The sequence below is a fragment of the Pristiophorus japonicus genome, chromosome 1 (assembly GCF_044704955.1).
Source record: "Pristiophorus japonicus isolate sPriJap1 chromosome 1, sPriJap1.hap1, whole genome shotgun sequence".
Lineage (NCBI taxonomy): Eukaryota > Metazoa > Chordata > Chondrichthyes > Pristiophoridae > Pristiophorus > Pristiophorus japonicus.
In genome coordinates this window covers 98,913,772-98,936,166 of record NC_091977.1, presented here as the reverse complement: position 1 = coordinate 98,936,166, position 22,395 = coordinate 98,913,772, and the positions used below count along the sequence as shown (strand labels likewise).

General features: G+C 45.7%; 1 pseudogene; it reads left to right on the top strand.

The window, feature by feature from the left end:
- Positions 1-22,395, top strand: part of LOC139225796 (protein sel-1 homolog 1-like) — a 61,598-nt pseudogene that overhangs the window by 2,380 nt on the left and 36,823 nt on the right.

The window sequence follows — 22,395 nt, the reverse complement described above, 5'->3', positions numbered from 1 at the left end:
GGGGAGTGGAAGGAGCAACGTGGCGGTCTAGCCCAGCAGGCTGAGCGGTCTCCGGCCTGCGAGCACCATCGGAACAGGCCGGGGAGCGGAAGGAGCAGCATGGTGGCATACCACTCCAGGGAGCAGCACGTGCTGGAGCAGGAGAGCAACGGCAGTGAAGAGGGACATCACCAAGATCCAGGTCGCTGATTGGAGTGCGGGCAGATGCGGCGAGGTCAGGGCGAAAAAGCGGCGAGAGATTGTAGAGGGATGTGATCGGGGCCCAGGAGAGGCGTGAGTTTGGGGCCCAGAAGAGACGAGGGCCCAGGGGCAGCATGGGCCAGCCCACACTGCGATATGTGTGTGCACTAGGTTCATGCAGCAGAGCTGGTCTCCAGTCGTCTTGGTTAATCCTTGCTACTGACCAAGACCTAGTTCTATCAAGTCCGTGTGGTGGCTGGTGTGCAACGGTCACCGCACATTAAAACAATTCAAGCACAGGCATCTTCCACCCTTCAACATGTAGTTCAGGACCTGGAATTTTAGGTCCTTCATTGAAACACCTGTGAACTTTTTGATGTGGCAGCAAGTCATCCTCGATTCGAGGGACTGCCTATGATGATGATGATGTGACATAGAGGAAGAATGCATAAGGAGGAGGTTCAACCATTTCACAATATCTCTATAAATATTAACATATAACTTGATATTCCAAGTCACTGCCAATGTCAGCACTTTTCAATATTTGACTCAAGGCAACCGAAAAATGTTTACTTATCGTGCCAAAATTGAACTTTTCCTCTGGTTGTAAAAACATTTTCATAACAAAAATGGAATGATAGCCTAGAAACTGCTGTTGGTATGCTGACTAAAGTAAGGAAATCAGCGCGGTCCCGGCCTGCAAGACCTTTAGCAGGCCGGAGCCATAGGAGGGAGCAGCATGCAGCGGCATACCACTGCAGGGAGCAGCACGTGCTGCTGCAGGAGGGCGACGGCTATGAAGCCAGGTCACTGATTGCAGTGCTGGCAGGCGCAGCAGGAGGGGCGAAGGAGCGGCAAGAGTCCGTAGAGGGAAGTGACCGGGACCCAGGAGATGCGTGAATCTGGGGCCCAGAAGAGGCAAGGGCCCAGGGGCAGCACGGGCCAGCCCACACTGCAATATGTGTGCGGGCTCGGTCTGTGCAGCAGAGCTGGTCTCCAGTTAGTCTTGGGTAATCCTTGCCACTGGACCAAGACCTAGCTTTGTCAAGCCCGTGTGGTGGCTGGTGTGCAACGGCCACCACATGTTTAAAAAATCCAAGCACAGGCTTCACAATGTAGTTCTGGATCTGGAATATCAGGTCCTTCATTGAAACACCTGTGAACTCATCCCTTTTTGATGTGGAAGCAAGTCATCCTCGTTTCAAGGGACTGCCTATGATGATGATCTAGGAGAATTCCCACTTGTTTGTTAACACTCAATATTGTCATTTTAGCTACATGCACTAATTTTGGAGAAGACACGTTATGTGCCCTCAGTCTCCAGTTTTGCCCAACGCCAATGTACAAGAAATTGATGAATCACTGGATTCAAAGATAGATCAACGGAGTGAGCAAAAGGAAGAACATCAAAGTGGAGCCTATCTAGTTGCCGGGCAGATCATGAACTCCATAAAATATTTAAAGCACAGACAATCCAGTCAAAATGTTAAACAAGTATTGTATCCTTAAAGGTAAATCATACTGCTCCTCCATTATTCTGAAATATACAGAACCAGAAAGAAATCAATGCGTAGATATTCAGAAAACAGTAGTGAGGGGGAAGGTTCAGGTGAGTGAAAAATGCAAAAAGTCAAAGAGCAAGGAGAAGGCAATAGAGCAGGGTAGCGATGGGGGAAATTATAATCAGAGTGTGACAGGAAGGGATAGAATGTATAAAAATAAGAAAGTATCAGAAAGCATCAGAAAGTGGGGTCAAAGTAGGGAAAAATGGTAAAAAGACAAAATTAAAAGCTCTTTATCTGAATGCATGCAGCATTCGTAACAAGATAGATGAGTGGACGGCACAAATAGATATAAATGGGTATGATTTGATAGCCATTGGAGAGGCGTGGTTGCAAGGTGACAGGCTAGAAACTGAATATTCAGGGGTACTTGACAATTCAGAAGGATTAACAGAAGGGAAAAAGAGGTGGGTGCAGCTCTGTTAATAAAGGATGAGATCATGACAGTAGTGAGAAATGATATTGGCTCAGAAGATCAAGATGTAGAATCAGTTTGGGTGGAGATAAGAAATAATAAGGAGAAAAAGTCACTGGTCGGTGCAGTCTATAGGCCCCTTAACAGTAGCTACACTGATGGACAGAGTATAAATCAAGAGATAATGGAGGCTTGTAAGAAAGGTACGGCAATAATCATGGGCGATTTTAATTTTCATATTGATTGGACAAATCAAATTGGCTAAGGTAGCCTCGAGGAAGAATTCATAGAGTGTATCCGGGATAGTTTCCTTGAACAGTATGTTGCGGAACCAACCAGGGAGCAGGCTATCCTGGATCTGGATAATGAGACAGAATTAATAAATGATCTCATAGTAAAGGATCCTCTCGGAAAGAATGATTATAGCATGGTTGAATTTCAAATTCAGTTGGAGGGTGAGAAAGTTGGATCTGAAACCAATGTCCTGATCTTAAATAAAGGCAATTATAGAGGTATGACAGAGTTGGCTAAAATGGACTGAGAAAATAGATTAAAGTATAAGACAGTTGATAAACAGTGACAGACATTTAAGGAGATATTTCACAACTTTCAACAAAAATATATTCCAATAAGAAGGAAAGACTTTAAGAGAAGGGAATACCATCCATGGCTAACTAAGGATGTAAAGGATAGTATCTGTTATGTATATAAACATTATAACTGTGTAAGAGGGCACATCTGTTGGAGGCCCAAGGCTCACGTGCACACCTCATGCAAGCGAGTATAAAAGGTGTCTGCCATGCTGCTTTGGCACTCTGGAGTTTTATTAAAGAGACTAAGGTCACATCATTTTAAGCTTACAGTACTCAGTCTTGTGGAGTTATTCTAAACATAACAATTGGCGCCGAGTAACAGATCACAAACTTTCACACGGTTATTGCTGCCGTTGGTATTCTTCAACGATTTGTAGAGGGTGATGATTGGGAAGCCTTCATTGAACGTCTCAACCAGTACTTCGTGGCCAACGAGCTGGATGCGGACGATAAAGCGATCAAGCGCAGGGCGATTCTCCTCACCGTTTGTGGGTCTACAACATACGGCCTCATCAAGCTTCTGCTAGCACCGACGAAACCAACAGAAAAGACATATGCAGAGTTGTGTACGCTGGTTTGGGAACACCTCAAGCCGAAGGAGAGCATCTTAATGGCCAGGTATCACTTCTATATGCACCATCGCTCCGAGGGTCAGGACGTGGCAAGTTATGTCGCTGACCTAAGACGCCTTGCGGGACCTTGTGATTTTGCTGGATATTTGGGGGAAATGCTACTGGACTTTTTCATGCTTGGAATCGGCCACAAGATCATTCTTAGCAAGCTGCTGTCTGCCGAATCCCTAGTCCTGAACAAGGCCATCACGATAGCCCAGGCTTTCATGTCCACGAACGATAATACTAAACTGATATCTTCTCAACATCGAAGCTGACCGGCAAGTACTGTGCATAAAATAATACTGTTAGGAGGCAAAACTGTACATAGCAGGGCCTACATGTCTGCAGCTTCAAGACCTAGGATGACTCAAAGTCCGCCATGGGGCATGAATGCGAATCCATTAACATTATGTTGGCGCTGCGGGGGTAATCATAGAGTCCATCAATGTCAATTCAAGCACTATGTGTACAAAGGCAGTGAAACAATGGAGCACCTCCAGTGAATGTGCAAACGTGCTGCGACTCACCAAGTGGCAGAGTCGGCAGAAGATGGTCGATCCGAAGTGGATCATGCTGAACGAGTAAGAGAGACAACTCAACCCGAGGCCGAGGAAGAAGTATATGGGGTACACACCTTCACCACCAAGAGACCTCCTATAATGCTGAAAGTCAAATTAAATGTCATTCCAGTTTCCATGGAGTTGGACATGGAGGCGAGTCAGTCAATTATGAGCCAGAAGGCTTTTGAGTGGGGCAACAAGGCACAAAAGCCCAAACTGAGCCCGATTTATACAAAGCTGCGCATTTACACCAAAGAGCTCATACCAGTCATTGGCAGTTCAGCAGTGAAGATATCGTACGATGGAGCTGTGCATGACTTATCACTGTGGACTGTACCAGGCGATGGCCCAACGCTGTTCAGAAGAAGCTGGCTAGGAAAGATTCAATGGAACTGGGATGACATCAAAGCACTATCTTTGGTGGATGACGCCTTGTGAGCTCAAGTGCTGAGCAAATTTCCGTCGCTATTTGAACCAGGCATCGGCAACGTCATAGGCGTCAAGGTGCAGATCCATCCTGATACGTCCTTACAATACAGTATAAATGCACACGAGGCCCATGCTTGAGAGTAGGTCGTCAGTCTCGTGTGACCTGTCCTTTATTTCTTAGCACTCAAGTGATGGAAGTGGGTGGAGCTTCCCCTTTTATATCTGAAGGTCCAGGTTAGAGTGTCTCCCACAAGTTCACCACCTCGTGGTCATTGTTCTCACAGTGTACAACTTAGGTCAGATTATACATGGGTTACAATGACAGTTGAATACATGACATCACCTCCCCACCGCCCCCGCCCCCCCCCCCCCCCCCCGCCAAAGTCTTATTGGGATCACAGGTTGAGTCTCTCTGGTGGTTTGCGCTCTCTTGTAGAGTGCCTGAGTTGGGGCTCCGGTTGTTGGGCGCTGGCCTGAGTGTCTGCTGTTTGCGGTGCCTCAGGCCTGTCTGGACTGCCCACAGTGACTGGGCTTTCCTCCACTTGGTTCCGGTGTTCGGTCACCAGTGGAGGAGTGAACTCTATATCGTGTTCTTCCTCTGCTTCTTCTATGGGGTTGCTGAACCTCCTTTTTGTTTGATCCACATGTTTGCGGCAGATTTGTCCATTGGTAAATTTAACTACCAGAATCCTATTTCCCTCTTTGGCAATCACAGTGCCTGTGAGCCATTTGGGCCTTGCAGCGTAGTTGAGGACAAAAACAGGGTCATTAACATCAATACATCGTGCCCTCGCATTCCTGTCATGGTAGTCACATTGTGACTGGCGCCTGCTCTCGACAATTTCTTTCATGGTGGGGTGTATAAGGGATAACCTGGTTTTGAGCGTCCTTTTCATTAGCAGCTCTGTGGGTGGAACCCCTGTGAGCGAGTGTGGTTGGGATCTATAGGCCAACAGGAGGCATGATAAGCGGTTTTGTAGGGAACCCCCTTGGATTCTGAGCATCCCCTGTTTGATTATCTGCACTGCTCGTTCCGCCTGGCCGTTTGAGGCTGACTTGAATGGTGCCGTTCTGACATGGTTGATTCCATTGCCTGCCATGAAGTCCTGGAATTAAGTGCTTGTGAAGCACGGGCCATTGTCGCTGACCAAGATGTCTGGTAGACCGTGGGTGGTGAACATTGCCCGTAGACTTTCTACTGTGGCAGAGGATGTGCTTGAATTTAAAATGTCACACTCGATCCATTTGGAGTAGGCATCTACTACAACCAAAAACATTTTTCCCATGAAAGGACCTGCGTAGTCCACATGGATGCGTGACCAAGGCTTGGCGGGCCATGGACAGGGGCTAAGGGGGGCTTCCCTGGGCGCATTGCCCAGCTGGGCGCACATGTTGCACCTGCGAACACAAAGTTCCAGATCTGCGTCTATCCCTGGCCGCCAAACGTGTGACCTGGCAATTGCCTTCATCATGACAATGCCCGAGTGCTCATTGTGGAGTTCTCTGATGAACACCTCTCTGCCCATCTGGGGCACGACTACGCGGTTTCCCCACAGTAGGCAATCGGCTTGAATCGAGAGTTCATCCCTGCGCCTGTGAAATGGTTTAAATTCCTCATGGCATGCCCTGTACGTGGCTGCCCAGTCCCCATTCAGAACACATTTCTTGACTAGAGACAATAGCGGGTCTCTATTTGTCCAGACTTTAATCTGACGGGCTGTCATGGGTGAGCCTTTGCTTCCGAAAGCTTCAACAGCCATGACCATCTCAGCAGCATGCTCGGTAGCCAATTCAGTGGTGGCTGGTGGGAGCCTGCTGAGTGCATCGGCGTAGTTTTCGGTGCCTGGTCTGTGCCGAATTGTGTAGTCAGAGGCGGCTAACATGAGTGCCCACCTCTGTATGCGGGCCGATGCGTTTGCATTTATGGCCTTGTTGTCAGCCAAAAGGGACGTTAGGGGTTTGTGATCTGACTCCAGCTCAAATTTCCTGCCAAACAGGTACTGGTGCATTTTCTTTACCGCATATACACATGCGAGCGCCTCCTTTTCTACCATCCCGTAGCCCCTTTCTGCCTGAGACAGACTTCTGGAGGCATAAGCTACCGGCTGTAACTGACCCTTGGCATTGACATGCTGCAACACACACGCGACATCATAGGGCGACGCATCGCACGTTAAAACAAGTTTCTTACATGGGTCATATAGCGTTAACAGATTGTTGGAACATAACAAATTGCGTGCTCTATTAAAAGCCCTTTCCTGGCTGTCCCCGCAGACCCATTCGCGACCTTTGCATAGGAGCACGTGTAGCGGCTCTAGCAGCGTGCTCAATTTGGGAAGAAAGTTACCAAAATAGTTCAGGAGCTCCAGGAATGAATGCAGCTCCGTCGTGTTACGGGGTCTGGGTGCTCTCTGGATCGCTTCCGTCTTGGACGCAGTAGGGCTGATCCCGTCTGCTGCTACCCTCATCCCCAGAAATTCTACCTCTGGAGCTAGGAAGACACACTTCGCCTTTTTCAGTCGCAGCCCTACCCGGTCCAGTCTGCGTAGCATCTCCTCCAGGTTGTGGAGGTGTTCTTCAGTATCGCAACCCATGATGAGGATGTCGTCCTGAAAAACCACCGTCCCTGGAATCGACTTGAGGAGGCTTTCCATATTTCGTTGGAAGATCGCGGCTGCCGAGCGAATCCCGAATGGACATCTGTTGTACTCAAACAACCCCTTGTGTGTTGTGATGGTGGTCAGCTTCTTCGACTCACTCGCCAGCTCCTGGATCATGTAAGCTGAGGTCAGGTCCAATTTTGAAAAAAGTTTGCCACCGGATAGCATCGCAAAGTGGTCCTCCGCTCTCGGTAGTGGGTACTGGTCTTGGAGTGACACCCGATTGATGGTGGCCTTGTAATCACCACATATCCTGACCGACCTATCTGCCTTGAGCACTGGCACAATCGGGCTCGCCCAGTCACTGAATTCGACTGGCGAGATGATGCCTTCCCTCAGCAGGCGGTCCAATTCGCCTTCTATCTTTTCCCGCATCACGTACGGCACCGCTCTGGCCTTGTGGTGTACTGGCCTGGCGTCCGGGTTTATGTGAATCACTACCTTGGCCCCCATGAAAGTGCTAATGCCGGGTTGAAATAATGAGTCAAATTTATCCAGGATCTGTGAGCATGATACTCGCTCCACAGAGGAAATTGCATTGACATCGCCCCATTTCCAGTTCATGACAGCAAGCCAACTCCTCCCCAGTAGTGCGGGACTGTCCCCTGGGACAACCCAGAGTGGTAACCTGTTCTCCGAATCTTTGTGGGTCATGACTACCGTGGCGCTGCCGAGCACCGGAATGATCTCCTTTGTGTATGTCCGTAGCTGTGCGTCAATCGGCGATAATTTTGGCCTTCTGGCCTTGGATGCCCACAACTTTTTGAACTGTTTGATACCCATCAGGGACTGGCTGGCCCCTGTGTCTAGCTCCATTGATACTGGGATGCCATCGAGGAGCACTTTCATCATTATCAGTGGCGTCCTGGTGTATGAACTGTATACGTACTCCACATGAACTCGCTGAACTTCAGCTTCCAGCGATTTCCCCCAGCGTTCATTTCTGCATTTTCTGCAGGTATTTTGCTCATCTCTGCAAACTCCAGCTGAGTGTGTGCCTCCACGCCTCCACGCCTCCAACATGAGCTGCTGTTGGAAACAAAAGGTCCCTTGCCAGTCGATCGTCTCTGACTGCCCCTGTTATTGTCCTTGAGCATGCCATTAACAGGTGTTGATGGCCCCATTACTGGCCGCATTGTCCCTTGCAATGGCGTGAATCGCCGTTCAGCTTGCCATTGTCTCTGTCGAACTCCCCCTCTGGGTTCGACTACATGTTGGGGCATGCCCGATTGCCCTTGACTGCCTGAAGAACTGTGTGCTGCTTTAACAATGTTGAATCTCTGTCCCAACCATTCTTTAAATTGTGTCGGGATATTGTGTTGGGGAAATTGATGGGATTGAAGGCCGATAAATCCCCAGGGCCTGATGTACTGCATCCCAGAGTACTTAAGGAGGTGGCCTTGGAAATAGTGGATGCATTGACAGTCATTTTCCAACATTCCATTGACTCTGGATCAGTTCCTATCGAGTGGAGGGTAGCCAATGTAACCCCACTTTGTAAAAAAGGAGGGAGAGAGAAAGCAGGGAATTATAGACCGGTCAGCCTGACCTCAGTCGTGGGTAAAATGATGGAATCAATTATTAAGGATGTCATAGCAGCGCATTTGGAAAATGGTGACATGATAGGTCCAAGTCAGCATGGATTTGTGAAAGGGAGATCATGCTTGACAAATCTTCTGGAATTTTTTGAGGATGTTTCCAGTAAAGTGGACAAAGGAGAACCAGTTGATGTGGTATATTTGGACTTGCAGAAGGCTTTCGACAAGGTCCCACACAGGAGATTAATGTGCAAAGTTAAAGCACATGGGATTGGGGGTAGTGTGCTGACGTGGATTGAGAACTGGTTGTCAGACAGGAAGCAAAGAGTAGGAATAAATGGGTACTTTTCAGAATGGCAGGCAGTGACTAGTGGGGTACCGCAAGGTTCTGTGCTGGGGCCCCAGCTGTTTACATTGTACGTTAATGATTTAGACGAGGGGATTAAATGTAGTATCTCCAAATTTGCGGATGACACTAAGTTGGGTGGCAGTGTGAGCTGCGAGGAGGATGCTATGAGGCTGCAGAGTGACTTGGATAGGTTAGGTGAGTGGGCAAATGCGTGGCAGATGAAGTATAATGTGGATAAATGTGAGGTTATCCACTTTGGTGGTAAAAACAGAGAGACAGACTATTATCTGAATGGTGACAGATTAGGAAGGGGGAAGGTGCAGCGAGACCTGGGTGTCATGGTACATCAGTCATTGAAGGTGGCATGCAGGTACAGCAGGCGGTTAAGAAAGCAAATGGCATGTTGGCCTTCATAGCGAGGGGATTTGAGTACAGGGGCAGGGAGGTGTTGCTACAGTTGTATAGGGCCTTGGTGAGGCCACACCTGGAGTATTGTGTACAGTTTTGGTCTCCTAACTTGAGGAAAGACGTTCTTGCTATTGAGGGAGTGCAGCGAAGATTCACCAGACTGATTCCCGGGATGGTGGGACTGACCTATCAAGAAAGACTGGATCAACTGGGCTTGTATTCACTGGAGTTCAGAAGAGTGAGAGGGGACCTCATAGAAACGTTTAAAATTCTGACGGGTTTGGACAGGTTGGATGCAGGAAGAATGTTCCCAATGTTGGGGAAGTCCAGAACCAGGGGTCACAGTCTAAGGATAAGGGGTAAGCCATTTAGGACCGAGATGAGGAGAAACTTCTTCACCCAGAGAGTGGTGAACCTGTGGAATTCTCTACCACAGAAAGTAGTTGAGGCCAATTCACTAAATATATTCAAAAGGGAGTTAGATGAAGTCCTTACTACTCGGGGGATCAAAGGGTATGGCGAGAAAGCAGGAAGGGGGTACTGAAGTTTCATGTTCAGCCATGAACTCATTGAATGGCAGTGCAGGCTAGAAGGGCTGAATGGCCTGCTCCTGCACCTATTTTCTATGTTTCTATGTTTAACACAGTACCTCTCGTCTGTTCTGCTAGTGACCATGCTCGCGTGGTTTAAATCCCAGTTTCTCCTCGCCATTGATACATCCTTACTATACAGTATAAATGCACACAAGGCCCATGCTTGAGAGAAGGTCAGTTTGTGGCCTGTCCTTTATTCCTTAGCACTTAAGTGATGGAAGTGGGTGGAACTTCCCCTTTTATATCTGAAGGTCCAGGTTCGGAGTGTCTCCCCCAAGTTCACCACCTAGTGGTCATTGTTCTCACAGTGTACAGCTTAGGTCAGATTATACATGGGTTACAATGACAGTTGAATACATGACACATCCAATCCCTGTTGCATGGCCTGTTCATCACAAGGCTCGAGCGGTTCCATATATGATGAGGGAGAATGTCGAGATCAAACCGGACAGATTACAATGAGAGGGAATCATATCGCCAGTTGAGTTCAACAAGTGGGGCAGCCCAATTGTTCCGGTGTTGAAAAGTGATGGCACGGTCAGAATCTGCGGAGACTACAAGGTAACAATCAACCGAGTGTTGTTACAAGACCAGTATCCACTACCCAAAGCGAGTGACCTGTTCGCAACGCTAGCAGGGGGGAAGTCGTTCACCAAATTGGATCTAAACTCCGCTTACATGACACAGGAGCTGGTTGAATCTTCGAAAAGCTTGACGTGTGTTGTCGGGCGCTTCCAAAGACAAAGGCACCTGCAGGGTATATATATGTATGTATGTATAAAATGGCTGCCAGAGATTCCGCAAAGCATTAGGGGAATTTAGCTAACCAGCTTAGTTAACTGATGATACTGCAGTTCCTTGCACAGGAACACTGAAAAGGGCCACTCAGCAGAATGTCTTTAATCAGCAACCCCAGACAAGATGTCCTGGTAGAACACTGGACATTGGGATTCCTGTAACTGTGTTAAGGTAAGGAGGTTAGGCGCAAACAGAACCCAAGGACAGTAGAGATAAGGGTGTCTGGAAAACATCACAAGGCCATGAGTAAGCTCCTAGCTAAACATGAGATGATCACGCAGTCCCCTGGTGCTGGGGCCCAAAGAAACCGATTTGTAATCTATAATCATTATGATTGGATTGTGTCCAGCTGACATGGGCTGAGTAATAGTAGTGAACTGTTGTAAAACATATAAATATCGATGAATTTCTTTGTTCGGCGGAGAGTAGTGCCTGGAGTAACCCAGAGGCTTTCTCTCCGCGGGCGTAATTAAAACCGTTTTGATGTTTGGAACCGACCCGAGAAAACATTCGCGCTAACAGTGGCGTAGTCGGCAAGATTTTGGAGATTGCTTTGATACTCTTGGAAAAACCGGGTGAGTATATAGAGTATATACTTAAACTTATCCTGGGGCTGGGTGGTGTCCAGCGACCGACGAATATCCAACTTGTGAACAGGGTCGGACCAACAGGCAAAATGGTGGTAGGTAGTTCGTTAAGGACACGTAGAGCGCTATCGGGAATTTCTTAAAATATTTAAGAATTGTATCATAAGCCTGGTGTAAGAAAGACATCGTGATGTACTTGTGACCCAACAGCTAGCCAGGAGATGGTCTACTACAAGTAGTGCTAGACAGAAAGCGGACCTCTGGGAGTAGATTCCTAATGGTTCTAATCCTACCCAGGAATGGTCAACGATCAGAAAAACTTGAGTGGGGGCCAGAAAGGTCCCTTACCTGCCACCTGGCGTTGAAACAGAGAAAGGTAATGGAAAGGATGATTAAATCAGGCTGGAAACCCCACGACCCACCGGCTGACCAGCGTGAGTGGTGGAAGAAGGAAAAGAAAGATAAGGAAGAAAAGGCCTGGGTTCTGAATCTTCGGGCCACGTAAAATTAACAGAGAAAGTAAATCAATCATGTATTAATCTATCATCATGTATTAATTGTAACTTGCATAATTACGTAATGCCACAAAAAAAAATCCTGATAGTGACTATCTTAAGTGATGTATGGATCCAAAAATAGAGCCGGTCAAACAATAAGCTTTGTTGAATGAAGAGAGACTTTTGTAAAGGTCTGTCTTTGAATGAGAGTGCTTGTGTGATTTTTGACTGAAGAATATTTGAAGTGGGAATTAATGAATTTTTCAGGTGTCTGAAAGCTTGTTTGAAAAAATGGTGGAGCTGTCTGTTTGTTTTAGCTCCACCCACTTTTTCAGACAGAGTGAAAGTTTTTTTTAACCCTTTGCAGTGTTGTCCTGTATGTGGGAAGTTTTAAGAAAATGTGAACCTAGAATTGAATTACATTTTAAGTTAGAAACGCAGGTGCGGATTTATTCGGATAATAAGTTACGGAGCTAGGAAATGCACAAAGGATAGGTTTTTTGAGCAAAAGATAAAAAATGCGTGGTCCCGTTGGTTTTAAAAAAAATGCCTTTTAAAAATAAAGCCTACATGGGTCTCTCGAGGCTGCGGGCTGGGGAAGTACGCCTCCATTTTCCTATGTGTAAAACCTTGATGCGAAAGCTTCTAGCTCAGTAAAAAGAGTTTTAAATAAAAAGATTTTGGTTGTATTGGAAAAATAATTATAAAACAAGTACTTTGCATTCTGTGATCTGTGAATCACTAAGTATAAATGAGAAGTCCGATATAAAAAAAACAGTATTACCATATTTGATATTTTGTAATTCAACAATAAATACAAATTCTACAAAAGGGGAGCAGAAATTAGGATGGGAACAGTGAAGATTTAATTTTGTTGTGAAGGTTTCAAGTACCATGGTTAAGAAAAGGCAAAACAAAATGCGATACATTTAAAATAAAAAGTTAAATATAATCTCTTTAAAAAAAAAGAAATAAAACTAAAAGGTTTGGAAACAATCTAGAAATACCTTCAGGGATCAGGTCAAACTCCTGGGCAAGTGGTGAGCTATCTGTGAAAGTGTAAAAGGGACTTTGGAAAAATTAAAATGAGATAACGGAAAGCAGCTTTCAAAGCCTACATGCTAGACTCTGTTCTAGTTATGGAAAAGACGAAAAAGATAAAGATGCAACCTGAAGTTGCTGGAAAAAAAACAGGATAAGCTGTATTTGGTGTGAATGTTTGTTGAAGCTAGACTGTTGAATCCACAAAGGACAGCTTGTCTTTATCAAAAGATAAAGACGCAACCTTGAAAGAAAACAAATTGAACGAATTTGGAAAAAAGTGTTTTCGATTGTCTTATGATTTTAAATGAACAAATTTACGGAGACACAAGCCCTCTGTGTAAAATACACAACCTAATTTGAAGACAGGAGATTTAAATGGAAAAAGACGTAATTTACTAAATACTAGTTGACATTGATTTAATTAGGAAAAGGAAGGGGGAAAAAAATTGGAAAAGGTAAAAGACACTCTCCATTGATAATGATTTTAAATTACGAGAAAGTTTCACTGCAGTTTGAAAAGATTTCCAAAATGGACATTGTTTATCAAGAAAAGTCCCGATCAACCTAAACAAGCAGGAGGGTTTTGAAAATAACGAGGAGAAAAGATCTAAGCTATGCGAACTCAGCACAGAAAGAAAAAAACCTGGGAATTAGAAAATCTTACTGAATTTAAAAATTCTTATAAAAAATGGAACTGGCACAGAAGTTTAGATTTTGTGCCGAGAGAGAAATAAAACACAAGATTTGCCCAGTGAACGGGGCCATTAAAAAAACCTTGAAATGCTGGAATGTATACAGCTTGTGTGAAAATTGGATTTCAGTAAACAAAATAGCTATTAAAAATGTGTGGTCTCATTTTAAATCAATTAAAAAAAAATCTTTGGCAAGTATTTGAATTAGAAGTTTAGAAAAATTGGAGTTTAATCTAAAATGCTGTCTTTCCCGATGAGAAGATTTTTATTATGACAGCTTTAGTAATGATTTCTGCTGTTTTAACAGATTCCTAATTTCTAAGCAAGTTTTGAAGGTACAAAGACTTGGAAAATATTTCGGATGATTACGCGAAGTCACGTAATGACATCAGGCCTTCTTACAAACCTGTAAAGGAGTTAACCCTTTCCATTGACAGCTGTTTTATACTGGACATTATTAATTTGGATTTCTTAATAAAAGAAAGAAGCCTCACCTGACAGACAGAGGAAATGGTGGGATAGTCAGAATAAAAATAAAACAGAACTAGCCTATATAATAATACTCACCTGATACAGATAAAAGAAATAGATACTCAATTTATTTCAAACAAATTCAAGAGTTAAAGCTAAGATAACTAAGCTGGAAGAGATTTAAAAAAACGGGACCAGACGGATAGTACAGTGCGCAGCCATAACACCATCACTTATGGTAATAGAGCCAATGTACCCCATGGTGGGTAAGTGTAGTCCACAAACCCAACCTAACAGTAAACCAGACTGGGATAACTAGTGCGGAGTAGAGTGGCCCCCGGCACATGATAATGGCTATCTATCAGCGGCAGCGATACGCACTACCACCATTCCCTCCAATGGACGTAGAGCAGCCCACATTACCATACAGGAGGTATCTCTCAGACCAACTAGGAGAGGCACATCAAAAGATAATTAAGTGAGGATTTAAGATAGGAGATGATTACGATGAAACGTTGGAATGGGCAGAACAAGTAGAAGAGTGAAGGTTAGAAAACAAAAGCAAAAATAGCAGCAACGGTGGTAGCAGCAGAAACGAAGGGGAGGAGACACAGCCCCACGCAGCTCCCCTGATATGTTTTAGCTGCAATAAGGGAGGAGACGCAGGAAGGTGAGGCCCCCAACAGGCAAAGAAGGGAGCACGCTTTTGCAGTATGTGGATGATATCCTTATTGCATCCAGTATAGAACAACAACACGGAAAGGCTTTAATTACAGTGCAGGATTAAAAATAAATCCTAGGAAGATACCGTTGGGAAGGAGCGAAGTAACATATCTAGAATACATAACAATAATTGTGGTTGTAAGGTTAAAACAAGCTCTCACAAGTGCTGCAGCCCTGGGATTACCCGAGCAGAAAAGGCCCTTCCATATCTATACCCACCACAGTAAAGATCATTATTGGTACGACTATAAAGGATATGGATAACCAAACCCTTACCTCCGATTTCACAGAGTGACCTCGACATACATGGATAAAAGATGAGTAGACCAGAACCTAACACCTGGTGACGACCAGGCTATCTGTTTAAACTTTGCAGATAAAACACTCACCGAGATGGGACCGCAGCGATTACTTCGACTCTGGAGACTCAGGATATTGGGAACCTTAAGCCCATGCAAGCACTGGATAATACAGACAGACTACGAGAGATACAGCACATGCAGGAAAGACACAACTACATGAACTATGGGGCTTTGTTTAATTTAACTGATGGAATATGCATCCCAGCAGCCAAAGACTGGAGCAAGGAGAGAACTTATTTTAACGCATGACTATATGATAATGTTCAGCTTGATCAATATCTCAGGCATACGAATGCCGGAATATTGTATGGAACAAGCAAGAAATATGTATAGTGTATTGAGTAAAGTTGTAATGCAGCAGGCTGCCGATGCCATGGGTGCCAGTAGATTCTAAGGGCAGGAGCCAGTTCATAGGACTAAGAGGGGAATAGTTAATGATGCTGCTACCGGTTTTAACACTGGAACCTCCATAGTAAACTCGCTGGATATACAAGGGCTAAATTAAAAGGTGGAGCAACTTAAGGGGATGATGAAAGGATTATTAGAATGGGCAGAGCAGAATCAGGAAGATCAAGCTAACCTAGGAAGAGAGGGCGCAGAAATCCAACTGGATGGAATTTCAGTCCTAGAAGCTCATGCCAAAACAATTAAATGCCTTATTGACAGAGAGAAGGAAGATGCTGGAAAGCTTACACAGGGACAACTCTGTCACGCTTATGACTTATGGATGGTGGGACAGATACGACACAACTTTGATCAGATCCAAAGGGGGGAGGTGCCAGACTGGATAGACAGCCCACATCTAGCTCAATTGGCCAAACGGAAGGGGACACTGGATAACTGTACTCTGAAGGGACTAACCAGAGTATACCCAGTGATCCCAGGCTGCCAAATGGGCAAAGCTGCCGGAGTGGGAATAAGCATGATAGAAAATATCGGGATCGTACGGGAAAACACCTCCCTCCGTTATTATCTGACCATAACCTCTGCTGTCCGCAGAGACAACACACTCTATGATATCTCCCTAACGGGATGTAAGCAGAGGGGTGACATCATGGTGTGCCCTCCCCGGTGGGACAAGAAGAACTAGACGAGTGTGGGTTCAATCGAACCGATGGACGTATATTAGAAATAGTACCTGCCCCCACACACTTTGTCAGAGCAGGTTACGGAGGCAAAGGGAAGTACAGTGTCTCTACTATGGAATGCACTTATCCATACAATGGCCTACAATGCCAGATCCCACAGCCAAACTTTTGCTTTACGCCTCTACGACCCGTTGCTATTGGACAAGCCCACATTATCCAGGTTAGACGCCGAGGTACCAAAATCATTAACGTCACCGATCAGCTTCACGATCACCTGCAGGATTATGACGAGCCAGAGCAGGCCCCTATACCACATCTAGCTGAGGTACTAAGGGAACTAAAACTCAGAGTGGGCCAGTCTGTCAAGCTCTACCACCAACTACAGACAAAGATTGAAACACTGGAAAAGGATACTGACATAGAGTTACAGAATCAGAGTTGGTGGAGGAGGGTTTGGGACTGGGGGATGAATTTAAACATACACCCCGGATTCGAATAATATCGCATATATTGGTCGGGGTACAGCTGGTCTTAGCACTAACATGGGGAGTCATGGCCTGTCGATCCTGCAGGCAGTATGCACGACAAAGGAGAATCAGAACCAGGCTCAAGTAAATAAAGAGATCTGTCTAGCAGAGGGACAGGGGAATTTGAACTATATCAATTTGATCTAAGCAACCGGAACTCCTGAAACCACGTGACTGGCCAGCACGTTGGGGCAGGGAGTACCTGGTGGTACACAAAGCCATAAATGGGGCAACAAATTATAACAAATGTCGGTTAAAGGGGACTAGGACTAGTCCCTTACTGAAAGGGGGGATTGTTGTAGGACGCTTCCAAAGGCAAAGGCCCCTGCAGGGTATATGTATGTATGTATGTATAAAATGGCTGCCAGAGATTCCGCAAAGCATTAGGGGAATTTAGCTAACCAGCTTGGCCACATTTCTAGTTAACTGATGATACTGCAGTTCCTTGCACAGGAACATTGAAAAGGACCACACAGCAGAATGTCTTTAATCAGCAACCCCAGACAAGATGGTCCTGGTAGAATACTGGACAAAGGGATTCCTATAACTGTGTTAAGGTAAGGAGGTTAGGCGCAAACAGAACCCAAGGACAGCAGAGGTAAGGGCGTCTGGAAAACATCACAAGGCCATGAGTAAGCTCCTAGCTAAACAGGAGGTGATCACGCAGTCCCCTGGTGCCTGGGGGCCAATTCCATTGGCCCAAAGAAAACGATTTGTAATCTATAATCATTATGATTGGATTGTGTCCAGCCGACATGGGCTGAGTAATAGTAGTGAACTGTTGTAAAATATATAAATATCGATGAATTTCTTTGTTCGGCGGAGAGTAGTGCCTGGAGTAACCCAGAGGCTTTCTCTCCGCCGGCATAATTAAAACCGTTTTGACGTTTGGAACTGACCCGAGTGACGAGTGATTCTTCCAGAAAACATTCGTGCTAACAATGTGCATAAACATGCACAAAGGACTGTTTTTATACCACAATGCCCTTTTGGGATTCGCTCGGCTGCTGCCATTTTCCAGAGGAACATAGAGTCTGCTGAAATCAGTTCCCCGTTATGTTTCAAGACGACATCCTGATCACTGGTCGTGACACCATCGAACACCTGCTCAACGAAGAGGTTCTAAGTCGACTAGACAGAGCGGGACTCAGGCTGAAATGCTCAAGTGTGTTTTCCTGGCGTCAGAGGTCGAATTTTGGGGGAGAAAGATTGCGGCAGACGGCATCAGACCCATGGACTCAAAGGCGGAGGCCAACAAGAATGCACCCGGACCACAGAATGTGATGGAGCTGCGTTCGTTCATAGGAATCCTCAACTATTTTGGTAACTTTCTACCCAGGTTGAGCACTTTGCTGGAAGCATTGCACATGTTGCTACGTAAGGATGATAACTGGGTTTGGGGTAAATCTCAAGAGACAGCCTTTCAGAAGGCCAGAAACCTGCTATGTTCTAACAAGTTACTTGTATTGTATGACCCATGTAAACGTTTAGTGCTAGCTTGTGATGCATCTTCGTACAGGGTCGGGTGTGCGTTACAGCAAACCAATGTATCAGGCAAACTGCAACCGGTTGCATATGCGTCTAGAAGTCCATCTAAGGCTGAAAGAGCCTACAGTATGGTCGAGAAAGAAGCATTAGTATGTGTATACGCGGTTAAGAAAATGCACCAATACCTATTTAGACTCCGATTCGAGCTTGAAACCGACCACAAACCGCTCATTTCGCTGTTTTCAGAAAGCAAAGGTATAAACACCAGTGCTTCGTCCCGCATCCAAAGATGGGCACTAACATTGTCAGCTTACGACTATGTTATCTGCCACAGTCCAGGCACGGAGAATTGTGCTGATGCCGTCAGTTGGCTACCAATGCCCACCATCGGGGTGGAAATGGTGCAACCCGCAGACTTGCTTCTGGTCATAGATGTTTTTGAGAGCGAGGGGTCACCTGTCACGGCTCGCCAGATCAGGACTTGGACTAGCCTGGATCCTGTGTTATCACTAGTAAAAAGTTGCGTTCTCAATGGGAGCTGGTCGGCTGTTCCCAGGGAAATGTAGGATGAAATTATGCTGTTTCACCAACGTAAAGATGAAATGTCCATCCAGTCGGATTGTCTCTTATGGGGTAATCGCATGGTTTTGCCAAAAAAAGACAGGGAAACATTTATATGCGACCTACACAGCACCTACCCAGGAATAGTCAGGATGAAGGCTATCGCCAGGTCGCACGTTTGGTGGCCCAGCATTGACTCTGATTTGGAGTCATGCGTATACCAATGTAACACTTGCTCACAGTTAAGCAATGCACCAAGGGAGGCTCCACTGAGTCTGTGGTCATGACCCTCCAAACCGTGGTCCAGGATCCACGTAGATTTCGCTAGCCCCCTTCTAGGAAAGATGTTCTTCGTAGTAGTGGACGCTTACTCTAAATGGATTGAATGTGTAGTCATGTCATCCTGCATGTCCACTGCCACCATTGAAAGCTTCTGGGCCATGTTCGCCACCCATGGCTTGCCCGACGTCCTTGTCAGTGACAATGGGCCGTGTTTCACCAGCTCGGAATTCAACAGGTTTATGGCCCGCAATGGCATTAAACATGTCAGGTATGCCCTGTTTAAGCCCGCATCCAACTGTCAAACAGAACAGGCCGTCCAAACTATCAAGCAGAGCTTGAAACGCGTGATGAACAGCTCTCTGCAAACCCGTTTATCTCGGGTTCTGCTCAGCTACTAGATGTGACCCCATTCGCTTACCGGGGTTCCACCGGCGGAATTGTTAATGAAGAGAGCCTCCAAAACCAGGCTCTCCTTAGTCCACCCGGATCTTAATGATCATGTGGAAACCTGGCATCATCGGCAAAACATGTACCACGATCGCGTGACTGTATCACGTGACATTGATATAAACGACCCTGTGTTTGTCCTTAATTATGGTCATGGTCCCAAATGGGTTGCTGGCATTGTCTTGGCCAAGGAGGGGAATAGAATGTTTATTGTCAAACTATGTAACGGACAAATGTGCAGAAAGCATTTGGATCAGACCAAACTGCAATTCACTGACAATGAGGAACAACTTAAAGAGGTCATCACCATCATCGATCCACCAACACACACCCAACCAGCAATTGACCTCGCCGTCAATCAAGAGGATGAACCCAGCATGCCCAACAGTCCGGTCAGACCAGTCGTGCTGCAGTGCAGCAATGGCCCCACCAACTCACCCATGCCAGGCGTTCAACCAGGGAGCAAAGGGCCGTGGACCGCCTCAACTTGTAAATATCTAGTATCAAAGTCTTGGGGGGGGGGGGGGGTGGTGGAGTGATGTTATGTATGAAAACATTATAACTGTGTAAGACTTGCCACCAGTGTGCACCTGTTGGAGGCCCAAGGGTCACCTGCACACTTCATGCATGCGAGTATAAAAGGTTGTCTGCCATGCTGCTTTGGCATTCTGGAGTTTTATTAAAGAGACTATGGTCACATCAGTTTAAGCTTACAGTTATTCTAAATATAACATTATCAAACTGAAAACAATGGCATACAAAATGGCCAAGATTAGTGGGAGGATAGTGGGAATTTTTAAAAAACCAACAAAGGATGACTAAAAAAAAATAAAGAGAGGGAAGACACATTATGAGAGTAAACTAGCAAGAAATATAAAAACAGGCAGTAAGAGCTTCTACAGGTATATAAAAAGGAAGACAGTAGCTAAAGTAAATGTTGGTCCCTTCGAGAATGAGACTGGGGAATTAATAATGAGGAACAGAGAAATAACAGAGACTTTGAACTAATATTTTGTATCGGTCTTCATGGTAGAAGACATTAAAAATATCCCAATAATGGATAATCAAGGGGCTATAGGGGGGGCCGAACTTAAAACAATCAGTATCACTAAAGAAAAAGTACTTGGTAAAATAATGGGACAAAAGGTGAACAGGTCCCCTGGATCTGATGGCTTGCATCCTAGGGTCTTACAAGAAGTGGCTGCAGAGATTATGGATGCATTGGTTGTAATCTACCAAAGTTCCCTGGATTCTGAGGTCCCAGCAGATCGGAAAACCGCAAATGTAACATCTCTATTTAAAAAAGGAGGCAGACAGAAAGCAGGAAACTGTAGACCAGTTAGCCTAACATCTGTCATTGGAAAAATGCTGGAGTCCATTCATCATCATCATAGGCAGTCCCTCGGAATCGAGGAAGACTTGCTTCCACTCCTGAAGTGAGTTCTTTGGTGGCCGAACAGTCCAATACGAGAGCCACAGACTCTGTCACAGGCAGTACAGATAGTCATTGAGGGTAAGGGAGGGTGGGACTGGTTTGCCGCATGCTCTTTCTGCTGCCTGCGCTTGGTTTCTGCATGCTCTCGGCGTTGAGACTCGAGGTGCTCAGCGCCCTCTCGGATGCACTTCCTCCACTTAGGGCAGGGACTCCCAGATGTCAGTGGGGATGTTGCACTTTATCAGGGGGGCTTTGAGGGTGTCCTTGTAGTGTTTCCGCTGTCCACCTTTGGCTCGTTTGCCGTAAAGGAATTCCGAGTAGAGCACTTGCTTTGGGAGTCTCGTGTCTGGCATGCGAACTATGTGGCCTGCCCAGCGGAGCTGATCGAGTGTGGCCAGTGCTTCAATGCTGGGGATGTTAGCCTGGATGAGGATGCTGCTATTTGTGTGCCTGTCCTCCCAGGGGATTTGCAGGATCTTGCGGAGACACCGTTGGTGATATTTCTCCAGCATCTTGAGGTGTCTGCTGTACATGGTCCATTTCTCTGAGCCATACAGGAGTATTACTAAGGAGTCCATTATTAAGGAGGCAGTAGCAGGACATTTGGAAAAGCATAATACAGTCAAGCAGAGTCAGCATGGTTTTATGAAAGGGAAATCATGTTTGACAAATTTGCTGGTGTTCTTTGAGGTTGTAACGAGCAGGGTATTTAAGGGGAAACCAGTGGATATGGTGTGTTTGGATTTCCAGAAGTCATTCGATAAGGTGCCACATAAAAGGTTACTATACAAGATAAAAGCTCACGGGATTGGGGGTAATATATTGGCATGGCTAACAGACTGGCTAACGAACAGAAAACAGAGAGTCGGGATAAATGGGTCATTTTCCGGTTGGCAAACAATGACTAGCGGGGTGCCACAGGGATTGGTGCTGGGGCCCCAACTATTTACAATCTATATTAATGACTTGGATGTAGGGACCGAGTGTAATGTAGCCAAGTTTGCAGATGATACAAAGATGGGTGGGAAAGCAAGTTGCAAAGAGGACACAAATAATCTGCAAAGGGATATAGACAGGCTAAGTAAGTGGGAAAAGATTTGGCACATGGAGCATAATGTGGGAAAGTGTGAGGTTATCCATTTTGGCAGAAAAAAATAGAAAAGCAAATTAGTATTTAAATGGAGAAAGATTACAAAGTGCTGTAGTACAGAGGGACCTGGGGGTCCTTGTGCATGAAACACAAAATGTTAGTATGCAGGTACAGCAAGTAATCAGGAAGGCAATTGGAATGTTGCCCTTTATTGCAAGAGGGATGGAGTATAAAAACAGAGAAGTCCTGCTACAACTGTACAGGGTATTGGTGAGGCCACAACTGGAGTACTGCGTACCGTTTTGGTCTCCTTATTTAAGGAGGGATATACTTGCATTGGAGGCATTTCAGAAAAGGTTCACTAGGTTGATTCCTGAGATGAAGGGGTTGACTTATGAAGAA